The 25,250-nt window shown below is 37.3% G+C and overlaps 1 pseudogene; it reads right to left on the bottom strand.

The window, feature by feature from the left end:
* Positions 1 to 2,133: 2,133 nt before the first annotated feature.
* On the bottom strand, positions 2,134 to 3,069 carry LOC143658255 (vomeronasal type-1 receptor 4-like; annotated as a pseudogene).
* Between the last annotated feature and the right edge of the window lie 22,181 nt (positions 3,070 to 25,250).

The following is a 25,250-nucleotide window of genomic DNA, read 5'->3' as shown; positions in this document are numbered from 1 at the left end:
ATGAAGAGCATACAATAAGTTAGTATATCTAACCCCAAACCTGTCAATTACCACATTAAATATATACAAAATAATTGCTTGTGTTCTAGTTTGCTAGCTGTTGGAATGCAATATACCAGAAATGGAATGGCTTTTAAAAAGGGGAATTTAATGAGTTGCTAGTTTACACTTCTAAGGCCGAGAAAATGTCCCAATTAAAACAAGTCTACAGCAATGTTCAATCAACGGCATCTGGGGAAAGATACATTGGTTCAAGAAGGCCGATGAAGTTCAGGGTTTCTCTCTCAAGTGAGAAGGCTCATAGCGAATACAGTCACAGTTTCTCTCTCAGCTAGAAGGACACATGGTGAATACAGCATCATCTGTTAGCTTTCGCTCCTGGATTCTGGTTTCATGAAGCTCCCCGGGAGGCATTTTCCTTCTTCATTTCCAAAGGTCACTGGCTCATGGACTCTCTGCTTCATGATACTTCAGCCTTCTCTGCTCTCTGAACCTCTTATTCTCCAAAATGTTTCCTCTTTTATAGGACTCCAATAAACCAATCAAGATCCACCCAAATGGGTGGAGACATGTCATCATCTAATCCAATTTAACAACCACTCGATTAAATCACATCATCCAGGGAGATGATCCGATTACAGTTTCAAACATACAGTATTGAATAGGGATTATTCTACCTTTATGAAATGGGATTTTGATTAAAACATGGCTTTTCTAGGGGGCATACATCCTTTTAAACCAGCACAGCTTGTATTTGGGTAACATAACTTGTTAAATACATTTAATTGGATAATTTTTCAAGACAAGTACAAAACTTCAGGATTAAAGAATAACAATTATTGATGCATTATACACAATTTTAACCAATTTAAACAACTATCATCATTTAAATATGATAAAATAAATATAAAAGTTAAAGTAACTTGCCATTACTGTAATTAGTATCATTACATTTGTTAATGTAAAATTTCCAGTATAATTGCTTGATAAATAAAAAACATGATCACACTGACTAAACAAGCCTATATGCACATAGGAAACAAATAAATACATGCACATCTCTAAATAAATTCACATACACACATGTATATACATTGACAGATGCATGTCCATGTGTGTGTATGTGTGTGTGAGTCTGTGTGCATGTCTGTGTATATATTCAAATCCTTCCTAAACTGGAGAACTATCTACTTTGTTCCTTTGAAAGTCATGCTGGCCCAGAGCATGAGTCCCAAACATACAGGTCGACATCAAAGGAAGGGATATGACTTCACCACTTCTGAATGTTTATTCCTCCACTGCTTCCAGGTTCAAGATATTCTACACTTATTTCTTCACCTTAGAGATGTGAGGGTGTCCCTTCTAATGTATCCAGGTGGCATCCTCACACTTTACCTCAATATCTGCCTTCTACAGAACTCGAAAATCCATGCACTTTTATCCCAGATATCATATGTTTTTGCACTGTCAACATTTACCTAACTTTTCTTTTAATCAGTAAAGACATATTTTCTGCTATACTGTCTCTTACTGCTGTTGCTTCTGGCCATTTATTCATGAGAATGTTTAAAATATCTTAATGCCACTACATGGAATTTTATTTCAAACAACTGTCATCTCTCCAAGGATTTAATGTACAAATTTCATAACCTGGTTCTCAATGCTTGTACTGAAACAGAAGTCATTGTCTAGTTTCAGTCCATGCTCATTATTACCTGAGAACAGTTATTTTTTCAGGTTTCTGAAGGACTCTCACAAATTTTCCTTTCTCAAGGAACTCTACCAACTCTTCTATCTTTAGTTAATTCAAGGAGAATTTAATATCAGATTAAAAGTTGCAAACCTAAATTTCCTCTGTAATCTCTACAATATTTCAGCAATACTGTTTTTAATTGCATGAACACTGAATGACTCCACCACAAATAATATTAAAATTTCAATTCTATAGGTAATTACATGATAGTTACTTAATATTTCATATATCTGTACCATTTCCATTGATTGATATATTTGTGGGGCAGAAGCTCACTGTAATCCTCACCACTCTATTGTACTGTGATGATTTCACTACTGTGATTCAAAGTCTGTAGGAATGGCTGATTAAGCAAGTAAACACTGTGCAAAAACATAGCATTATATATTACTAATCAGGTCTGGAGACTTTGGTTTCCTTATCCAGGTGAAACAGATTCTGCATGCACTGCAGTCTTGGCCCATAAGTACAAAGGGGATGAATGCTGGAAAAAATGCAGTGCATAGTGCAGCCATGTCAACCAGCAACCAACTGGGATTATCAAAAACAATAAGACACATCTGAAAGATGGAGGAGAGGGTGTAAAAAGAGACAAAGGTGCTCACTAATAAAAGGATGATTTCGGTAGCTCTGAACTCAGCAGAGGACCTGTTAAAGAGGGTGGTCCTGTGAATGTGTTGGACCCGCTGTTTGTGCTGGTACAGGATGGAAACCATGGAGCTGCTGGCCCAGAGCGGGAGCCCCAAACATACAGCATCAGGGAATGACAGCAATGCTGCAGAGATTGAGGCCATGATTTTCTTATTAACTTGAAGAGAACAGTACCCAAAATTTCTCTTTTTGATGGTATCATTTTTCCAACTACCAGACAGATACATAGGAAAAAAGATATTTAACAACATGAAGAAGAGCCAACCCAGGACTATGGAGAGGCTGATGTACTTGGGAGCTTTCACTTTAAGCTCTGCCCACCTGGAGTTCCTGAGACTGATGGTGATGGCTTGGAAGATACTCAAGAGGCAGGTGCTGCCAATGGACACACCCCTGCCCACCCTGTGAAGGTAGTAAAGAAGTTTGCACACATAATCCCTGGGAAATCATTTCCAACCCAAAGCTGCCATTATCTGGGGAACTCCTCTGGTTATTAAAACTAAGGAACTGGCTATGATTAAGTGCTTGAGAATCAAATTCATGGTCCTTAAACAACACCCAGTGAAATAAGTGAAAAGATAATGAAAAAGAGAGACATTTCCAGGGACTCCTACTATGGTCTGAGATAAGAAGATGATTCCTATTGCCAAATCCCTGGAGAACATTCTGCCAGTTCCCACCAACTTTTTCTGAAGTGACGTCAGAGTCAGAACAGCCTGGAAGGAAACAGGAGAACAGTAATGTCCACTGAACCCCTACATTCTCCATTTACCACTAAAAATATTAGAGTATCAGAGTGTATAATGGGGATTTTTTATTAAGAGACTTTCAAGAGATAGTTGTATGACATTAAAAGAGTACTTACAATGTAGGTATCACTGCTAAAAAGGCCATTTATGAGGTAATTCTTCACAAATTTTGAATCGGGCATTACTAAGATTTTCACTGGAAAGATTAGGAAAATATATGCAGAGAATGACTGCATAATTTTTCTAAATTTCCTTCCGGCTTAAGGGCAAATCGGTGATTAGTACTTTCCTGGGCTGTTTCCAATGACATAGACTTTAACCACAGTGCTACAGGACTCAACTTAGTTAGGTGTATTCTTGCAATAATCCAGATTGCTATTTTTGTTTTTATTCATGGGATTTTAGTCTCATGGCATTTTAGTTTATAATTTTGGTTGCAGCATTTTTCAATTTACATGTAAAGGCATAGACTGTAGGTCAACATTGAATAGAATAAAGATTTAGAGAACTTAAAAAATTAAGGCCTAACAAAATGTCAAGTAGTACAAGAGGTGGCCCCCTGAGCCAGTATGACTTTTACAAATGAAAGAACATGTCCATATGAGGGTAGCAGACAAAATACTTATTTTCATTTTTCAGGAACAAAAGTATAATGTCAATTATGAAAATAATTATTCAACACTATCATGGCTTCTCCTAAACTGAAGGCCATGAAACACTAACATTGGAAATAAGTTTTTAGGGTAGAAAGAAGTTACTGCTTATATACACATCATGATATGAATTAATTTAATCTATTAGGAATCCAGAGATTTTTCAAAGATTTTTAAATGATGACATGCAAAGGTGAAATATCTTGTGCATTTTATAAATTGAAAGAGTAGATTTTTGGTTTATTAGAATATTTTTAAAGCAGAACATAATTTGACTCAGGCAGTTTCTGTGTGAAACACAACTATAAAGTTATGTTTTCCTTAAATTCTGGATCTCTGAATACAACAGAGAAGACAGACTCACCATAACCCACAGAGCATGAATGTTTTCAGTAAAAACATCGTGTTTCTGTTAAACTTGTCATACTCTGAGAATTAGAGAAACATTTGCATCCCAGCAGTTGATATTGACATCACTGTCTCTGCACAATAGGAAATGATTTGGTAGAAGAGAGGTTTTTAATCATCTAAATAAACACTCAAATCCCTCTCAGAGAGGATTACATTAAATGCCATCAGGAGACTTCAGACTGTCATGACAGCCAGTGTGTGTGGGAAGGAGGCACCAGATCCTCAGTTATGGATTTGTCATTCTGTGACCTCACCTCCCCATAGAACTGCAATTATCATTTCATCTGGCGTGCTCTTGACAGTGCAGGCTTGGGGAGAAGAGAATCTTTCTAAAAACATTTTCTCAGTTGCTAATTAACCAAACTAATCACAAGTTTTTAGTTAGCATCATTAAAGAGAACCTTGAATGAGAGAAGCTCATTCTTTTCCAGCCTCCTTGGAATAGGAAGGGTTTTCCATGGAGGGGCTGACAAGTCCTCATCTCACATATGAGCACTCAGACCAAGGGCTGTGTATCTCTCTGCCCTGAGACTTTCTGCCAACCCAAAATGAATCCTTTCCAAATCGTTAAATAACTGAGTTGCATAGTCACTTTATTTAGCACACAACTTGTGGAATCAATGCATCTGAGATCAATTTCCACTGACCAAGTCAAAGGTAGAACATGATGCCTAGTATTCAATGGCAACTAACTTGAAATTGAGATTATATAGAAGTTTTGTAGAAAAAATGTCCTTAATAATATTGAGTACCCAGTAATGACAGGAAGTGTAAATAGAATAATTACTATAGAAAAGGATAAGGTTATGAGTCTCAGAATTAAAATGCCAGGATCAGATACTTTACTAAGGCATACACTTAATGATTAGATGAGCCAATACTACTTCCTCAATTGGAGAGCACTGTATAGTCAACAAAGTTCTCTACTCTTATCTTTGGCTGAAATTCCAGTACCAGCTGCTTTTGTCATCAATAAATATGAGTTCAAATTAACCATTTGGCTATATATTCACAAACTCTTGCTTTTACCCAGGTCTGCTATCATATATTTCTCAATTCCCAAGTCAGGAATTAGAGCCCTCATAATGAACAACTTTTAAAACGCACACACACATTCATTTACACACTTACACACAGATGCAAATACTTTTGCATGCTCAACCACAGACACCCTGTCACATTCACCTATGTGAGTACATGTATATAATATATATACCTCAAATCTGCCTCAATTATATATTCACATGCATATTTCTTCACGTGCACATTTCCTCACAAACATACACAAATCTACACACTAGCCACCTGTAATCCCACACATACATTTACACACTTTAATGCACACTATCACAACCTCACACAGTCCTACTCTCATCAGTTTCACATTCACTGTCTGCATGTGGTGTTCACACGTGCAGAATAATACCATGTTCGTATGTGGGAGAATAGTGGTATTTTAAGGTCTCTTTTATAAATTCAACCTTTAAACTCTTGCCACCTGTCAAACAGTTCTCAAGGATGACATCATAATATTTAAAATGTAAAAAGTGCTGTGAGCATTAGTGCCAAGAGAAAAAGTTGTGGGGTTCAAATTGCAGTGCAAGTGTGATAAAGCTGGGTAAAATGAGGGCCATGAGGAGGGGTTGTTTAGAGAGAAGAGGGAGAATCTGAGAGCCTTAAAATGTAGAAGGATAGTGAGTGATGATGTGGAAAGACAAACAGAGGGTTGGAAGTCAGCAGATAAGGTCCAGATAGGATAAAGTGCTCTGTCTTAAGGGTAAGAGTGGGCAAAGTGCCCAAGGACTTTATGGGAACGCTCAAGTTTTGGATGTTGAAGACACTAGGTCATGGGAAAGCAGGGGATCCTGCAGATGTTGAGATAATGAGCAAAGGTTGATAAAGAGCAGGAGGGGGTAAAAGGCCTGAGAGACTTAATATCAACATGGAATTAAATATTAGGGGTAGAGGGGGAAAGGGTGGGGTAGGCAGGTACTGAGGGTTACTTGTTTACCAAGGAACAGATAGAGGTTTGGAAGGTGAGATGGAATTGGGAATGCAATGTGATGTAGGAGGCAAAATGGGAGCAAGATGATCAAGTAAGGAAGCGGATTAGGAAACTGGAATGAGTGGAAAAAGAGCCAAGGAGAAGATGGCAGGGATGATAGAATAAGGTGTTTGGTTTAATGGCAAAACTAGAAGGCACCCCCTGCTTTTTCATATTTAGCTTTAGCATATTGCCTTTGTTACAGTCAATGGAAGAATATTACAATATTACTGTTAACTATAGTTCCTAATTGCATTCCTTGGGTTTTCCCTGCAAACCATCCCATTATCAACACCTTTCAATATGGACATTTGTTCTAGTTTCCTAGCTGCCAAAATGCAATATACCAGAAATGGAATGGCTTTTAAAAAGTGGAATTTAATCAGTTGCTAGTTTACAGTTTTACAACCAAGAAAATGTCCCAATTAAAGCGAGTCTATAGAAATGTCCAGTCAAAGGCATCCAAGGAAAGATACCTTGGTTCTGGAAGGCTGATGAAATTCAGGGTTTCTCTCTCAAGTGAGAAGGCACATGGTGAACACAGTCAGAATTTCTCTCTCATCTGAAGGGGCACATGGTGAACACAGTCATGGTTCCTCTCTCATCTGGAAGGGCACATGGCAAACACAGCATCATCCGCTAGCTTCTTCTCCTGGCTTCCTGTTTCATGAAGCTCCCCAGGAGGCATTTTCCTTCATCATCTCCAAGGGTCAGTGGCTGGTTGGACTCTTCTTATCATGGCTATGTCCTTGTGCTCTGCTCTCTCTGAATCTCTCATTCTCCAAAATGTTTTCTCTTTTGTAGAACTTCAGAAATTAATCAAGACCACCCAAATGGGTGGAAACATGTCATCACCTAATCCTGCCTGATAACCATTCTTTGATTTAATCGCATCTCCAGGAAGATGATCTGATTACAGTTTCAAACATACACTATTGAACAGGGATTATTCTACCTTTATGAAATGGGATTTTGATTTAAACATGGTTTTTCTAGGGTACATACATCCTTTCAAACCAGCACAAGGATGATGATGGCTTCACAGAATGAGTTAGGTAGCTTTCCCTTTTCTTCAATTTTCTTGAAGAGTTTGAGCAGGATTAGTATTAATCCTTTTTTAAATGTTTGAAATTATTTTCATGTGATGCCTTCTTGTCCTCGACTTTGCTTCTGGGATAGCTTGCCTTTCATCCTCTAGTTCCTCCAGGTTGGCAGTTAATTCCCCAATTTTTGCCCTCTCATCATTCTTTTAAAAATTGTTTAGCACAGTAAATTTCCCTGTCAGCACTCCCTTTGCAAAATCCCATAAATTTTGATATGTTGTGATCCCATTTTCATTTGCATCAATGTATTTACTAATTTCTCTCATAATTTCTATCTTGACCACTTGTTGTTCAAGATTGTGTGGTTTAGCTTGCTAATATTTGTGAATTTTACCACCTTCACCTGTTATTGATTTCCAGTTTCACTTCTTTATGACCTGAGAAAATTTTGCGTATGATTTTTATCTTCTAAAATTTTTGAGTCCTGCTTGGTGCCCCAACATGTGTTCTCTTCTGGAGAATAATCCATGAACACTTGAGAAAATATGTATTCTGGTTTTTTGGGGGGTGCAATGCTCTATAAATATCTGTTAAGTCTTGCTTGTTTAAAGTATTATTCAAGATCTGTATTTCATCCATTGATGAAAGTGGTGTAGTCTACAATTCTCCAATGGTAGAAGTGTATACTCCTTTGATTTTGCCAGTGTTCACTGCATGTATGCACCCTGGCTCAGTACATAGATATTTAAGACTATCATGTCTTCCTGATGAATTTCCCCCTTTCTCTTTATCTCTTTTTAATTATTTTACATTTGAAGTCTAATTTGTCTGATATTAATACAGCTACTTCCACTCTTTTCAAGTTATTGTTTGCATGAGATATCTTTTTATACACTTTCATTTTCAACCAGCTTTTGTCCTTGTGTTTTAAGTGAATATCTGGTAGACAGCATATAAATGGATCCTGTTTTTTTTTTAAATACATTCTGCCAGTCTATGTCTTTTGATTGGGAAGTATAAGCCATTAACATTTAATGTGATTATCTTGAAGGCAGTACTTTCTTCAATCATATTTTCTTTTGGATTTGATCTGTCATATCTTATTTTTCTATATCCTTTGGCCCTATTAGTTACACTTCCTACTAATCTTTATTTCCACACTCTTCTCCAAACCTCTGTCTCCTGACATTTCCTATCTATCTACAGTGCTCCCTTTAGCATTTCTCTTAGATCAGGTCTCCTCATCATGAACTCTCTGTGCTTGGCTTTCTGCAAATATTTTCTGGTCTCTCTCATGTTTGAAAGACAGTCTTGCTGGATATCATTCTTGGTTGGCAGTTTTTCTCTTTCAATATTTTAAATATGTCATTTCTCTGCCTTCCTGCCTCCATGGATTCTGCCGAGGGAACCATACTTAGTCTTATTGATCTTCCATTTTATATGATGAATTACTTTTCTGTTGCTGCTTTCAGAATTCTCTCCTTGTTTTTGACTTTTGATGATCTGATTAGTAAGTGTCTTAGCATATTTCTATTTGAATCTATTCTGTTTGGGGTATGCTGTGATTCTTGAACCTATACTTTTATGTCTGTTATAAGAGTTGGGAATTTTTCAGTTATTACATCTTCCATTATTCTTTCTTCCCCTTTTCCTTCTCTTTTTCTTCTGGGATAGCCATAATGTGTATGTTTGTGTCTCATGTTGCCATTCACTTCCTGAGACCTGCTCAAATATTTCAATTCTTTTCTGCATCTGTTCTTTTATGTGCAGAATTTCAAATATCCTGTCTTCTAGTTCACTGATACTTACTTCTTATTATCCAAATCTGCAGTTGTATCTATCCATGTTTTTAATGGCATTTACCAAAGGAACTCCAATGTCAATGTCTCCATTTTGCTCTCAACAATTCTATCATACCTTACATTCCCATGAGTTCTGTCATTTGTTTTTCAAACCTTCAGGTTCTTCTCTATGGGCATTCTGTGTCTTCCTTATATCCTTCATTACTTTTCCCATAGTTTTCTTCAGCTTGTTGAATTGATTTAAAAGATTTGTATGAACATCATTAATTAGTTGTTCAAACCCTGTAGCTCATTGGGGTGTTCATTTGCTCCTTTGGTTGGGCCATACCTTCATTCTTCATAGTATGAGTTATATTTTTTAGCTGGTTTTAATTCTGTGAAAAAGCCCTTCAATCCCCTTACACTTTTTATTCTGCATGTGGCACTGTACGATAACCTAATCATCTCCAGTGCTCTGGTTACATCTCTTAAGGTCTTGCTGAAACTGAAGTTTTCCTGTTCCATTCCTTTGCCAGACAAAATCAGGTTCAATACTGGTCTGTGTTCCCCGCATTATTTGTGGTGGAGTACACCCCCAGGGTCAGTCTTAAGCCTTCCCTATGTGTGTATTAGGTCTCCTGCTGACTTCCCTCACAGAAGTAGGGCAGTACTTTCAGACTCAGTGCTGAGAATACATCTTTGGTCCTTGATTCCTCAGACTGTCTCTCACCGACCTGGGCCTTGAAATGCTCTCTCCTATTCCCTGGATCCACAAAAGGTGATATTCTGTCCCAATGCTGTAAGCTAATTCATTTTCTGTGACCCCTTTGGGACGGTTTCCTGCCACTGTCGGTTTGCCTTCCCAGCTGGGTGTGAGACAAAGTGAGGAGGGGGGGAGAGAACTAGCCATTTTGGGGAGAAATTTTCTACCTAAAGTACTGTTTATTCAATTCAGCATTTGTAGGGCCCTTCTCCATTCTAGTTCATCTGTCAGATTAATGAGCAATTCAGAATTTTTTTCTTTATGTTGAATTTCCCAGAAGACATTTTCCATAGCTGTTTATGTTGTCAGGTCGATGATGTCTCCGGAACCCTATTTTTACAAAACAGCCCCTTGTGAAAAAGATCATACATGGGATCCATGTGGACTGTAGGGCTTTCCACTCAAAGATGTGAACTGGGCTTCTTCTCATCTCATGAACAAAGTGATGGGAATTGAATATTCTTACGCCTATCAAGCCAGCCTGCAATCACTCAAGTTAGCACCCTACAATTGATGCCAAGTATGCCTGATGTGTGCTACTCAAATATTCCCCAGCCGGCTTCAACAATACTTGGATGGGCCATGACATCAACATTCAGACCCAAGGCAAGCATCAGGGTTTGAACACAAAACCAGGATAAATTTTAGCACATGTAGATTGGATCAGAACTCCAAATTCTGCACCCAGGCCCCAGACAAGAGGACTTCCCAGATTCCCATCCAGACATGCCAGCATCCGCTAAAGAAAAGGAGACTGAGTCCCTTCCAGACCCTGCACAGAACACCCACAGACCAGGTCTGGGGCTAGTCACTTCTATCAGAAACTGCATGGAACATCTCAACCTGTAACTGCATGGTCAACCCATGTGTCCCATAAGAAACGTTCCTCAGTGTCTATTGTTGATCTCAATCTTCCACCCAACACACATCACCTGAATCCTTTCCAGGTCTATACTGTACTTCAACCTCCACCATCTAGCCATCTTCCTGGACAGCATCTCCTCATGGTAGCACCAGCCTGGACAAAATATAGTAGAGCTTCAGATTTAGAGCATCTTCCTAATTCTGTTTCCAGGGTATATTTACAACTTCTCAGAAAAGTCAGAAGAACACTGTCACCATGTCCCAGTGAGTACATGATCATCTCCTGGTCTCCTTTTCTGAGGATAATAACTGGGAGTGAGAACAACCTCCGTGGCCTGGATGACTCAGATGCCAGCCTCTCCTTGGCATCTGGAACCAACTTAAGGACTGAGAGCAGTAATAGTGCAGGGGACAGCTGTCTCTGCAGGATCAATGTTACCTCAGATGTGGTGGGTGTGCAGAATGTGAACTGCACTTAATACTGGGTTTTGACAGACATTTGGTGGATGTGGCCACCATGTGCTCTTATATTTTAATGGAGGAAGCCACTACAGTGGAGGCAGATGTCTTGATGGGAAGACACAACAGAGTACCATTTTGGTTTGGACTTACGAATGAATGAGAAGGTGGAAGTGAAAATGGGAAGGATTGCTGGAGGTGGGCAAGGGCTTCAATGTGAGAAAGATGGGCCTGGGAAAAACTCACTTAGGAGTAATATTTAAAGAATCACACACAACTGCTTTGGTCTTCTCTCCATTTCCAGCAGTAAAAGCAATGTATACCTCTTACCATAATTATGGCAATAGCTGCTTCACAGGTCTCTGTTGTCCATATTCCTTCTCTGAAATCTTTTCCCCATAGAGAAAACAGAGTGAATTTTTCCTTCACATCTTTGCATCACCTAGAATATGAATTCCACAGTCCTCATCTTAGGATACAATGACATAACTGGTGTTATCTCTCTCCAGCTTTCCCCATCTTCAGAGAAGATGCCTCTTGGCCCCATATTAGCTCTTCCTACTGGAATACTACTCATTACGGTCTTCTTGCTGACTCCTTATTGATATAGAGATCACAGATCACCCTCCATGATTATTCAATTAATTGTTATGCCATCCCATAGCTTTCAGTCATATTATTTTTTACACATAGCATTTATAGCAATCATGTATTTAATTGGTATGTTTATTGCTTCAGTTAATTTGCTTACTATCATCTGTCCATGACTATAAGAGAAGCATTATTGAACAATAATAAAACCTGTTAATACATTTTATATTAATATTTTATATATAATAGTTCTCATTCCATGTCTGAAATTCATATGAGTTCTTTATGTATTAGTTCATTACACCTTACAGAAACACTTGGAAAGAAGTGTCTCTTTAATAAATTTCCATATGAAGACAATGATGTACGGTGAAGTTAATCATTTTGCCTAAAGCCACACAGCTTCTGTGCAGTGAGGCTGGGCTCAAACCCACGCCACCTGTTGCAGAGCTCATGCATGTCATCACTGTGCATTAGGACCATAATAAAAGATAAGGCAAAGAGAGCATTTATGACATTCTGACATTGTGCATGGGGCCTTGAATATGTTCATTTAAACCTGAGTTGGCTCTAGGACATAGGATTATTACTAGCCCCATATTGCTAATAACAATGCTTATTCTGAGTGAAGTTGAAAAGAAGCAAGTGAAGCACTCAATTCAAAATCAGTGATACTGAATTTGTATCTGTGCTTCTCATCATGCCATATTGCCTTGAATGAATTGATCTCATCTCTCTAATTTGCCACTGTGTTCACTGCAATTTAAAATAGAGCCTGGGACATGGGCATTTAATTAATATTTGTTGAAAGATAGAAAGATACTGCAAATATTCTGTTTTATGTAAATTTGAATCAGTTATTCAGTCTGCATCTTTCTATTTTCTCACTACCTATGGAGTCCTGAAACTCCTGTCAAATGGTTCTTTCCTGCAGAAATTGTGTATATATATGTAGTTAAATCATCCACAAAATCATAGTGGTTAAATTGATGGGTCACATCTAAGGAATGTATAATTTTATTCTCAACAACGTGAAATTGCTGACCATTTGTATGTAAATATCTTAATTAAATTATATTTAATAAAATGAACAATAATTTTAAAGTTCCATCAATTCTTTCTTTTTAGCATTTTAATTTGACCTCAATATATATTAAGATCTGCTAAATAGATATTTTGGTACCTAAAATATGATCCCTTGATTTTCATCTATCTTTATAAATATGCTGAATTATATTAATGGATTTCCTAATATCGAATCAGTATTTAATTCAGATATAAACTGTACTTGCTCACCACATGTAACTTCAATGTTGTTTTACAGTCTTTTCGATACATTTTATTTTAGATAGTTCCATCATTAGACACGTTGCCGATCTTTCTGTAGTATTCTATTTACTTTTAAATTTGTTGAAAATATTCTATTTTATTTAAAATTCATTTGTAATTTTTACTTCTATTCCAGACATTGAATCAAATGGTATTACTAGTCTTATATTTAAAGAAATTGCTGAGTCTTCCTAATAAACAATGTGAACCTGGTGCTGTTATCTGCAAGGCACTCATAAACTTCTCATCTCTTTATATCTCTATGTCTTCTGAAGTCAATATCCATATAGTATCTTTCCCTACAAATTTTCCATTTCATCTTGGTTTCCTAGTTAATTTGAATTGATTAGGCAAATGAGGCAAATATTTTCTAATTTCCCTTTTTGCTATGTTCTTCTTTTTGCAATTACACATTGAAAGTCCTTCTGAGATATATTTTTATGTGATTCTATTTCCCTTCCCATAAATTAAAAGAAATTTTAGTTTCAGACTCCAGGGTCTGAAAATAAGTATTAGAATTTGGGTGGAAGATCTTATCTGGGAAGCAGAGGATCCAATGCTTGAGCTATCCCTATTTTTCTGCCAGTCTCTCCAGGCTCAAAACTCAGCATTTTCTCCTCCCTGCATGTGAGACCCTGTCTGTCTCCAAGGATATTAAAAAAGAAAAATTTCTCCTAAAATATTCCAGAGATCTCTATGGAGATGCTCAATACACAGTTTAGTTTCCAGCTATGGAAGTGTAGTTCAGGTCAGCGCAACCATAGCTCAGTGGCAGTATTCTCCCCTGCCAAGCCAGAGACCTGGGTTTGATTCCTGGTACCAGCCCATGCAAAAAAAAAAAGAAATGTAGGTCAAAGTTTTTAAGAACTTTTCTCAGCTCCGCAGGCATGGGCTGTCATTGCTGTTACAGATGAAATGATGATTGTGGTTCTGAGGGGAGGGGAGGTCGCAGAATACCTGAACAAGATGTCAGGGTCTGGATGTCTCCCTCTCACACATAACTTGGCTGTTGTGACCATCGCTGGGGCCACTGACACAGCCATAGGTAGCTTCTGGGTGAGTATTTTCTATTTTGACCTGAAAGGCAAAGACTGTAAGGGTAGGAGATGTATCAGGAGCTGGGTAAGTGATAATGTCTGGAAAAGGGATTCTCCTGGACTTGAAATTTTTGAAATGCCAATTTCAAGCAGTAAGGATGATAATTCTTGAGACATGTTTTGGAGAGACAGTAGCAGTGTCAGAGTCTCCCTACTTCAAAAGTACTTAATTACTTCTTTATGTTTCAGGTCCCACCGTTCAGTGCACAGCACCCTGTACCAACATTTGACAGCTCCTAATATAATTTGATGAAATCTTTACTAAAAATGATACTTTTTGTTTGAATGGAGTGGTATTAAAATCTGAATGTTAAGGTGCTTCACATTTTTAGTTTGGCAATTAATCCATTCTTCAATTTGGGGGCCAAAATTGCAGTGAAATCTTCAGCAGTGCATTTATCTAATTTAATAAATAACAATGAGTGATAGCGAGTGTGACGGAACTAATTGAATTACTTAGTTCCTGCAAAAATATTGCAACTAAGTGGCAATCAGAATATAATTATTTTTCTGTAATTTAAATGTGAAGTGCTTAACAGAGATACTGCATGTGTCTCTATTGAAAATATCTGTGGTCTTTTGAGCATGATAGGATTATATCCCTCCAGAGTTAGGGAAAGAGTTTTACTAACAGGTTATTTCATAATTGAGGGACGCAGACAGAAAAAAATTCAAATTTCATTAATTTTACTGCTCAAATTATAATATTTTCTCTGGATTAAAATATTCCAATGTTATTCCCAAGCTTACAAGTCATCTTTTGCACATTTCATTTATTCATTGTACATGATTCCATGCTTCCAAATTTGAATTTGTCTTGTATTTAAAATTTCCAGGGACAGATATTATTTAGAATTTCTACTAGCTTTTATAAAATAACAAACATATAGTTTTATGATCTTTATAAGAATTAACTTAGCTTCTACCCTAAGGTGAAGTAGTTCATAAGTTTAACCTCAGTGTTATTGCTGTATAACTTTATGAATTTATGCATGTCACTTTGGGCACTTGTGTGTATCACTTTATGAATATATGTGCTCTCAAAAATATGTAAAAACCATGCTTTCTGAAAGGTGTTGAAACAAAATGTCTGCTGCATCTTCAGGTCCAGGGCTACCTGCATTTCACACAAAAGAAATCAGCTAAGGGCCAGATTACAACTCCCAACCTGCAAGTTCTTTTTCTGTGCTTTTCCAAAGTTTGCAGCCTGTTCCCATAGTAAGTCCCACCCTGCTTCCTTAGCCTATAAACTCTGAAGACAAAGAATGTTCAAGGCTCAGGTTTTGGACAGGAGTCCTCTGCGTCTGCCGGAGCAATAAAAGATGGTCCACCTCTCCACTTATCAAAGGCCCCGGTGCTTTCTTGTGTAGTGCTCAGATTCTCCCTACTTCAAAAGTACTTAGTTACTTCTTTATATTTCAGGTCCCACATTCAGTGCACAACAAAATTTGCTGCAATGAATTTCATGATGTATATTTTATAGTTTAATTCCTGGCAAAAAATGAAATGATAATTTCTGTTGACATCCTAATATTTAACCACAATAAAAATAAATCCAGTAGGGACACAGAAAATTATTCAGGGAATCTACATTGTATTAAGCGTTTGGAATTTTCATTCATAAATGATATTGGTTTGCAGAATAAATACTTAGAAAAAATGGGAAATGATCACAGCCAAGCTTTTAAAATAAAATAAATTAAAATATGACAAAGTTGTATGTATTCAGATATATTGAGGAGTATTTTAGTATAGTTGTTAGGTTAGCACAAGATTAAGCACCAGGATCATTGCAGCCGGGCCATGAAATTTCAAATCCTGATTCTACCCCTATTTAGATGAATAGCTTAGACTATGCATAGCTAAATTCTCCTTGACTGTAAAAAGGAGCATTATATTAGTTTCTAACCTATAAAGTGGCAAATATAAGAGTGATCATTACACTGTAGGTGCTATGAAATAAAAACATAAAACTTTGGGAATCCTTTAACAGAAGTAAAATATGCACTAGAAATTAATTCTCAGCTGGAAGTAATGTTAAGTTTTAAGTTTTGGATTTCTTTTTTTGTGAAAATGTAGCCAACAACTCATGTTTCCATGAACTTCCAGACACTTCTGCTTATGAATTTGAATGGTAAATCCTACAATATGGTTGAATGACTGTCATTGATATGAAAATAGGAACCATCTTTCTATTCCAGAGAGTCATTGGAATCCTGGGAAACTTCTCACTCTGGAATATCATTACATCTTCCTTTCCTTCAGTGGATGTAGGTTAAGGGCCACAGATCTGATTATCAGGTATTGGCCAGTAGCCAACTCTTTGATCATTCTCTCTAGAGGACTCCCAGACACAATGGCAGCTTTTGACATGAAATATTTCCTCAATTATTTTGGATGCAAACTTGTTTGATATGTACACACAGTGACAAGGGGTGTGTCTCTTGGAAGCAGCTGCCTGTTATGTAGCATCCAGGCCATCACAATCACCCTGTGAACTCTCAGGGTGGGCACAGCTTAAATCAAAAGTCCAAAAGCACACTGGTCCCAGCAATATTCTCTGTTGGGTGCTTCACACATATTTGAATATAATTTTTTCTACATACGTAAGTGGCAAATGGACTAACTAAAACATCACAGAGAAAAATTATTTGGGATGCTGTCCTTCTCAAAATGGCAACAAACTTTCAAAATCACTGTATGCAATCTATGTGATGATATTAAGAATAACTGATTGCATATGTAGAATGGAATGATTTCTAAATGTTGTGTTAGTTAATTTTTTTAATTAATAAAAAAATGTAAAAAAAAAAAAAAAGAGAATTGGAACGTGAAAAAAAAATCACTGTATGCAGCATTATTCTTTCCATGATGGTTTTTTAGGGCCAGTTTTTATCCTGTACTGGCACAAGTAACAAGTGCATCACATTCATAGGAAAATCTTTCCACATCTTTCCTTGAGAACAGAGTCACCCTGAGCACTCTTACCCTAGTAAACAGCTTTATATCATGTTATGCCCTCTCCTCCATCATTTGTTTATGTGGCTCTTTTTGGTAATTCCAGTTTGTGGCTGGTGAACATCTCTGCAGTAGCAAATGGCTTTTTCCCAACAATCAGCCCCTTTATTCTCTAAAGCTATGAATCCATTGCCTGCAGGCTCTGCTGTCTGCTGTGGAAGGAATGCACAATTCCCTCACTTCATCAGAAAAATATAAGTTGTCTATTTTGCTCCATGTTCAATCATTGATCATTTCATTTCTCATTGAATCTTAGGCACAATTATGACTAAGTCTCATTGCAGAGAGACAAGTAAACAAGATAGACTGATATTTTACCCCAATGACATATATTAAATAAAAGAAGCAATGATAATTGAAGTGTGATATGATTATTATAAAACTATTATAATTATATTTATTGGTGATATGATAGAGAAGTTCAGACTCCATGCAGGAATAAAATAGTTAATCCTGAAAAAATGTGGAAGAACTGGCATTGTGTTTGAATATGTAAAATTTTATCCTAGTGTTAAATTTTCCAAATAATCAATTGCTTATTGTATTTTTAGGACAGTTCCATAAAAACAGGACTGGCATATGGGACAATCCTTTCAGAAAGAGGGGGGAAAGGAGGCATGGCTATATATCAGAATATAAGTTATCAGGGGTAAAGTTGGAGGAAATAATGGGCCGATTTTTTTTAAAGAATTGGAGGCAAATATCAGAATTTTGTACTTTACATACTAAGAAATATGGTGATCATTTGCAATATGATAATGCATGAAGTGGGCTGAATATGCTCCCCCACCAAGTGTGTGTCCACTTGGAACATGTGAATGTGACCTTTTGTAGAAATAGGTTCTTGACAAGCATAGGTAAGTTAAAATACATCACACTGGATGAGAGTGGGTCCTAATCCAATGTGACTGTTTCCTTGCAGGGACAGGGTAATTCATCCACAGACTCATGGGGGAACACCATGTGACAATGGAGGCAGGATATAGACTGATGCATGAAGGAGTGCCAACAGCTACCAGAAGCTGGGAAAAGGCAAGTCTGCTTCCCTAGAGAGTTCCAAGGAAGTATGGCCCTCCTCATACCTTAATAGCAGACTTCTCATCTCCAGACCTGTGAGGGAACGCATTTATATTGCTTAAGGCACCCAATTTCAATCCTTTGTTAGAGTAGCCCCAAGGAACTAACACAATGCTTATGCCAAAAGAGTAGCATATTAAAATATCTTCAGTTAAACATTGGAAAAATGCACTGCAAGAAAACATAGAAGGATATAAGATGGGAAGCAACAAATAAATAGACATTTGTAATTCTAGAAGGTAGATTTCTTTGTTTTATGCCTTAAGGACAAATGGCTGTAATGAAAATAAAAGGGCTTCAGGGTGTTCTGATATGCTTCCAATCTGAAGAAACAAGTTTATGGAGGTGTCTTCATCAGCCTTGGAGGAGTAGAGGATTAGTGAAAGACAGGAATCAAGCTTTTTTAATGAAGAATTTTACTGCTTTTGAAAATGACAAGGAAACAAAGTGGATATCCTTAAAAACAAAACCTTGATATAAATGCAAACATAGAAAATGCTTTTAATAAAACTCCCTGTGCAGTACTTAAATTATAAAACATTCTAACTTTAAGGTAAACTTATTATTTTGGAATAATTCTAGATTTGCAGAAAATTTGCAAAGAGAATACATTTATTCCTCACTCTGTTGACTGTGATATCATTTACCCTGAAATATCTTGCAAAATTAGGAAACCAATATTTGCACATTACTATTTAATAAACTTCAGGCTTTAGTTGGATTTCACCAGTTTTAACACACAAGTCCTTTATCTTGTCATTCCAGGATCCAATTTACAATACCATATTTTATTTTGCCATTACGCAGCCCAAATGTCCTATGCACCATGACAGTTTCTCTGTCTTTCCCTGCTTTACTTGGCTTTCAAAGATTGATCAAATACTGGCGGGAATTTTTAGAAAACCCTTGAATTTGGGCTTGGCTCATGTTTTCTCATGATTAGACTGAACTTCTTATTTTTCTGAGGGAGAATATTACATCTCATCACATCATATTTATTTTACTTTCCTGGCTACAAAATAAACATCATAAAATTGTTGGTTTAACAACAGGAATTTATTGGCTCATGGTTTCAGATGCTTCCAAATGGGGTTCAAAATCTTTGGCTGGCCATCAATCTTCTGGTATCCTTGGCTTTTCCATCACATGATAATGCACATGACAATGTCTTATTTTTCCTCCAGATTCCACTGGCTGCTCCCTTTGGCCCTTGTTTTGTTATCCAATTTTCTGTGCTTGTCAGGATGTCAGCCTTATTGGATTAAGACCCACGTTTGAGCATGCTTTTATTCATGAAATCTTAAAAGGCCTTATTTACAAATGGATTGAAACCCACCAGATCAGGGATTAGGACCTGAGCATGCCTTTCTGTGGGGACATGATTCATTCTCCAGCAATATCTTACCTGGGATTTCATGCATTTAATATAATTCTTAACTAGTGATGAAAACCCCATCAATTGGTTGAATAAGGTTTGCCAGGTTTCTCTATAGTAAATTTAATATGTTTCCCTTTCCTTATTCTATTTTTAGAAAGAACTCTCTCTGATCATCCCAAACTCAAGCAGGGAGAAGAGAGTCTAGGAAGACAAGGGTGTGTGAGCATTGATTTAAGTACACTTCCTGTTGGGTAAGTAACATACACATATATTACTTGATTCCCTATGTGGACATAATTCCCAGTGCTCATTTATTAAATTATTTATTCACCTTCGGTGGGACTTATCTTTATTTGCTTTATCCTTTGAATCATAATATAATACTATACTACTTATTTTGTTTTACAAAAATTGTCTGCTTTGTCCATTGGGAATCTTTCACAATGGAACCTGGGTCCCTTATATATAATCCTGATCTGGTTTTTGAGCACTTCTTTTATTTTTGACAATACAATATGTTTCAGGCTGATTTTTATTTTTCCTGCTACAGACATGCAATCATCCTTTTCTCTAGGGAACCTCTGATTAGACAATGGTATTAGAAATAAATTACTTGTTCTAAATGTATTCATTGTTACTGGCTGTCACTGATCTTAGACCCTCTAAGCCAACAGAGCTTTGACATGTGTATATGCATTAGTTGCATAATTATTCCTGGATCTAAACATCTGTGTTTGTGTATACATTCATCCTGATGTCTCTGACTCTAATCCAGTACCATAAGTTTCATTCTATCCTTTCCTCCATTCCTTATTTGCACATATCTATATTTATCAAGTATAATGACTTTGCATGTTTTCAAGGATATCCTTATGCTGGATAAGGCAAATTTAGAGGTACAGTGAGAAAATATTAATTTTATACCTTGCCTTTTAAAATTCCACTTTAACTTAAACTGGGATAAAAATATCCAAAGGGTATCATGAACTACCTCATCCAGTAAGCAATACAGACACTTATTAATATGTTCATGGCATATATTTCCATTACCCCTTACCTCAATTTGAGTTCTTCTGCTGGGGTATTTGTAAAGGCCATCCCATTGTCTTTCTCCTCCTAATTAATCCAAGGTGTCTTTCTCTGCAAAAATCACTGAGTTAAAAAACAAGTAAGAAACAATCCAGAAAGTTCCTATGTGTAAAATACATGAACTTTTATATTATCCCCCAGCTCGTCCCTTTTCCACAGGCCCTAGAGAACAGATGTTCCCCTACCAGTAAGACAGTAAATTTTACACTGAGGGAAACAGCAGTGTTGTCAGAAGTTATGCCCAGTAACAAAGGGCTGTGGGGGTCTGTGGAATACCTGACCATGTGTTCTAGTTTACTAGTTGCCAGAATGCAATAGACCAGAAATGGAAAAGCTTTAAAAATGGGGAATTTAACAAGTTGTTAGTTTACAGTTCTGAGACTAGAAAAAGTTCCAATTAAAATGTCTAATCAAAGGCATCCAGGGATAGATACCGTGGTTCAAGAAGGCCAGTGAAGTTCAGGGTTTCTCTCTCAAGTGAGAAAGCACATGGCGAGCCCAGTTAGGGATTCAGTCTCATCTGGAAAGGCACGTGGTGAACACGGCATCATCTGCTAGCTTTCTCTCCTGGCTTCCTGTTTTATGAAGCTCCCTGGGAGGTGTTTTCCTTCTTCATCTCCAATGGTCACTGGCTGGTGTACTCTCCTTCTTGTGGCTACATCATTCTGCTCTCTAAGAATCCCTCCCATTCTCCAAAATGTTTTCTCTTTTATAGGATTCCAGTAACCTAATCAAGACCCACCCAAATGGGTACAGACATGTCATCATCTAATCCAGCTTAACAACCACTCTTGATTAAATCACATCTCCAGGTAGATGATCTGATTGCAGTTTCAAACATACAGTATTGAACAGGGATTATTCTGCTTTTATGAAATGGGATTTTGATTATAACATGGCTTTTCTAGGGTACATACATCCTTTCAAATGAGCACACCATGTTTCTACAGCAGACCAGGTAACAGGTGGTCTGTAAGTCTGACAGCTTATAGGTAAATTATGCACAGATCTTTGCCACAGGTGGGCAAGTTGGGCAAGATCAAAGACCAAACCATTGAGCATTGTCTCACATGAGGTCCATGACTGTCCCATGGGGAAGTGTCACACATTCTCTGTCCCTGCAAATTTTGGAGCTGCAGTTCCTTCCTAAAATTCTGCCCTCAGGGAATACAAGGTATGTGCAGTGAGACCACGATTTTGTCATGAACTATAGAAGAGCAGTACACTAAGTCTTTTCTCTTTTTGATGGTATTATTTCTCCAATTGCCAGTCACATACACAGGAAAAATGATATTTACCAGCATGAATAAGTGCGAACACATGAATATGGAGAGGCAAATGTACTTGGCCCTGTCATTTATATTTTCAGAGTCAAAAGACACTTCACAGGAATAGGAGATGTGGGCTATGTCTCCTCATTTGGGCAGAGCTTAAAGTGAAAGTTCCCACATACATTTAGTAGCTCCATTTTCCATTAATGCCCATGAAGGATTGCTTAAAGTTTTTCTTCAATTAACAGCTTTGTGATAGTTGAATGTTTAACATTTAAGGAGTATTTTTTTTGACATGGGTAGGCACTGAGAATTGAACTAAAGAGTATTTTTAATGAATGAATCACTGCTATGAAGACTGTACATGTAATAATGTCCTTATTCTTCACAAATCCTTGTGGTAGTCACTACTATTGTTTTTGGAAAGCAGTGTGTCACTTAACTACACTATCACCCTTAGTCCTTACCATTGTCTTATTATAAAGATGATGAGAACTTAGGCACAGGGAGGTTTGTCTATGTTCACATGCTGGCTAAGGGCAAAGTGGAGACCTGAACCTGTCATGGCAGTTGACCCCCATGCCCTACTAACAAAACTAGTTAACCATGTTCTTGCAGTAATACAGATATAGGTTGAGTTCTGTTTCAATGCCTTGTAATTTGACCTTACACTGGTGACATCATACTTTACCATTTTGGTGGTAGCAAACTTCCAGTAATGTATATAAATGCAATCCAGAGGACAAAATTAATTATACATAAAGCTTTAAAGATCCTAATAAAATGTAGATGCCCTGCTTGCAGTATAAAGTACTACAGGAACCTGTCCCATGAACAAAGTAGATTTCAGAAAGCAATATTAAGTCAATATTAGGATGGCATCAGAAAGACACACTTGCTTTTATGCCAAGAGCAAAGACATGACAGTGTCTATCTCAGAATTGTTCAACAATCTAATATCACACCCTAAACTATAGGACCTGAAACTCTAAAATGCAAAAAAGAAAAATGCAGCAGTACAGGCAAGAAACCAAATGTTACTCTTTGCAATTCATATATTCATCAGTTAACTAATAAATGAGTTAAAATTACTCACAATAAGATGAGAATACTATTAAAACCTTAAGACACATATGAAAAATTGAATATGCAAGTCATGGAATTTGTGCACTTTAAAATTGAAATGGTGTATTTAAGGTTGATATTAGAGTATTTTAAAACAGAAAACATGTTACAAGGAAGATTTGAGCATGACAACTGCTATATGAAGCCCATAATTATAAACTTTCCTTTTCCTTAAATGCTTCTTCCCTATTTCAATAGGGAAAACTGTCTCCCCATAATTCATAGACCACATGTGTTTTCAGTGAAGACACAATTATTGTCTTCAAAAGGTACTTTGTACACTCAGAGAAAACATGTCCATCCCAGCAGTTGCCATTCACATAAACTCTTTCTACACTGGGTTAAATGATGCTTGCAGATTCATCCGACATTGTATTAAATGCATGAATGTGTTATATGTTCTTCTCTAGTGATCATGAGTATTTTGTCTCTGTTAGTGACAATGGTGTGATAATGGTGGCACAATAGTAGATATATTTCAGAACTACCACATTTAAGAATCTACAAGGTCGGGTTCACTCATTCTTGGATTACACACCAAGAATCACTGTTATTGAGGATGACACCACATCTGATTAGGAGCCCTGAGGGATTGGTGTTGGTCTGGGACCCTCATCTCTCTATACCCGCTCAGTCCAGGCCTCAGGAATGATTCCTCTGTCCCTGTGACTTTGGCACTGATCAGTTCCAACCCCAGTTGATTCCCTTTTTCTCCAATGTGGTTTGCTTGCAAAGGCTCCTCATAGGTCTTCTTTCTTTACAGAGTCTCGTTGGACAGTTATACAAAATATTCGCCCTATTACTTTCTGGGCCCAAGCCAGTGGGCTCAGTGGGACAGTCATGAGAGCCAGGCAAGTGTCAGAAGAGCAGCATGATGATGACATAAGGCTCATGGTTCTGTGATCTCACCCACCCACATAACTGTAATTAACATTTCATCTGGAGCAGCAATTAGACTGCAGGATTATGGAGCTGAAGATAGTTCTGAAAAAATTTTTTCCCAGTTGCTAATTAAGAGAAAAATATTACAAACTCCTACATAGCATCTCCAAATACAATTCAGAGGGTTTGGGAGGGGGTCTTTCTTACATGTGTGCCCTGGAGGCTGACAGAGTCTCACATGGAGGTTGCAAGTAATGCTGAGGTCTGGTTGTGAGGGACTGGCCGCAAGGTAGGTGCATCTCACTCGAGGCCCTGCTTCCCTGAGAAGTCCTTCCATGCAGCATAGAGCTCTTTCCAAATCCTAGGGACACTCAGCTTCATCATATTTTATGACCAGAGAAATGGAATCAGCCCATATACCTGAGAAGTTATTTGTAAAGTGATACAAGTAAAAGGAAGAAAATGATGCCCATTATTTGTATTAAAAAGGAAGGAACTCATCTGAAAACCTCAATGACAATTAATTTTTATTCATTCATACACATTTTTTTGAAAATGTAGATTCCCATTTTGTCTTCCCCTTTCGGGATCTTACTGACAACCCCACTGTAATCTATGGATTTGCCCAATTTCCACAATCTCAGCTTCGGAAGACAGGTGTGGAGAACATTTTCTCCCTCCCTTAACTTCCACACTTCACTGCCCAAGAATTAAGTAAGTGGCAGATAGCTATTTTGGGAAGGTTTTTAGCATTACTTAACATGTTAATTATTTAATACTGTATCTCAGCATAGAATCGGATTCAAAATTTTCAAGGAATTTTCACCAGTGAAATGAGAAGTGTGGACCAACAGGAGACTTCTGCTACTGGTTTGGGTTTTTCAATACAATCATGCCTCTACTTAAATTGAGGGCCAATGGCCCAGAGGAGAGATCAGTGACAGGAGGAAACACAAGAAGGTGGCTCATTTGTAGTTATGAGAATGTTTCAGATTAGAAAGCACAAGCCTGTGGCCTGTGAGCAGAAATAGGTTGTTCCTGCTCCTCACTGTGTGAGGTCACTGGTCTACTAATTGCCTGCCCATTTTCCTTTTCTTACTTTATTTGTGGGTCATTCCTTCATTCATGATGGGTAGAAATTCATTTTTATCTCTACTGGAATTTCCTGTCTGGGAGACAGACATTGGAAATTTATTTTTTCTTTTCTTGTATCCTTAAAGTA

Source organism: Tamandua tetradactyla, chromosome 16, assembly GCF_023851605.1.
Source record: "Tamandua tetradactyla isolate mTamTet1 chromosome 16, mTamTet1.pri, whole genome shotgun sequence".
Lineage (NCBI taxonomy): Eukaryota > Metazoa > Chordata > Mammalia > Pilosa > Myrmecophagidae > Tamandua > Tamandua tetradactyla.
The sequence above is the reverse complement of the archived record's forward strand: the minus strand, read 5'-3'. Positions and strand labels throughout refer to the sequence as shown.